Raw genomic sequence first — 1,175 nt, 5'->3', positions numbered from 1 at the left:
AAATGATATTATACTCTATTGATGGTGATTTAGGAACACATGGCATTAATATGTCAAATTAAGACCAACAATTATTAGCAATATGTCACAGTTACCAACATCATGTATCATTAATGAAGTGTATCATTATTAGTACAAACCTGTCACAGAGGAGGAAGTGTTGGTTAGCCTCAGTGACCCTCCACTGCTTCTGGTTCACTCCTAGTCTATCCAATTCCTTATAAGGAAAGTGTATAATTATTAATAAAATGACCTCATTACATTCTATTAACAAGTGAAGGGAATAAATCACTCATTCAGTAATTAATGGGAGAATGGAATGAAATAATAGACTCCAAATATAGTACAGTATTATTAATATTGTAAAAATAATCGTGTGACTTTTGTTAAATTATTTCTTACCTTCTGCCAGTCACGAGGATTGAAATAAGTTGGAATGACATCTGTTAATGAAAGAGAGAGAGAGAGAGAGGGAAATTAGTAGCCACAATTCACTAAGAGACTTAGTTCTAGTAATGGAGGGACATATTCTCACCTTGAGAAGAAGAGGAGGATGAGGAGTGAGTGTCTTTAGTTTTATGAACTACTCGAGCGTAATCAAAAGCAAAGAGATGAAAGACACTACTGGGAGAGGAATACATCCCAAAGGAATTGACAACCTACAGATAATAGGCACACACTTCAGTTTAATATGTAAAGGTTATACACTGAGAGAAGTGACACATAAAGACATTGACAAGTATTTATTAAAAAGGAAGTGCATTAGTATATACACAATATAACTACATACAGTAACAGTAGTACAGACCAGTCTACGCCAGTACAGTACCAGTACCAGTATAAGTATAGGCCAGTACACTAACAGTAACAGTACAATGACAGTACAGACCAGTACAGTACTGGTATAGTAGTATAACTATACTTACATGTACTACATCAGACTTAGAGCAACTCTTGAAACTGAACACAACCTTTTGTAAGTCCTGGAATAAAAAGGATAAAGAAAGAAGATTAACCCATCACTCCTCCCCCTCCCTCCCTCTCTCTTTTACTTTACAGATTATTTCCAGTTCATTTATTTTCTTTGGCAGAGTTGACTTGGCAGTGACAAGCCTCTTCTTATTACTGCTGACTAGACACAATATAAACAAACAAACAAACAAATAAATAAATAA

The 1,175-nt window shown here is 34.7% G+C and overlaps 1 long non-coding RNA gene across 1 annotated transcript; it reads right to left on the bottom strand.

Moving 5' to 3' along the window:
• Positions 1–140: 140 nt before the first annotated feature.
• On the bottom strand, positions 141–1,149 carry LOC109587586 (uncharacterized). Its single transcript, XR_002187692.1, has 5 exons — positions 1,053–1,149; positions 927–983; positions 536–659; positions 403–443; positions 141–217 (listed from the first exon to the last, which is right to left on the bottom strand). It is a non-coding gene; the product is annotated as an uncharacterized LOC109587586 (long non-coding RNA).
• Between the last annotated feature and the right edge of the window lie 26 nt (positions 1,150–1,175).

Source organism: Amphimedon queenslandica, unplaced genomic scaffold (assembly GCF_000090795.2).
Source record: "Amphimedon queenslandica unplaced genomic scaffold, v1.1 AMPQUscaffold_12518, whole genome shotgun sequence".
NCBI classification, from domain to species: Eukaryota; Metazoa; Porifera; class Demospongiae; order Haplosclerida; family Niphatidae; genus Amphimedon; species Amphimedon queenslandica.
Note: the sequence above shows the minus strand (reverse complement) of the source record. Positions and strands in the feature narration are given on the sequence as shown.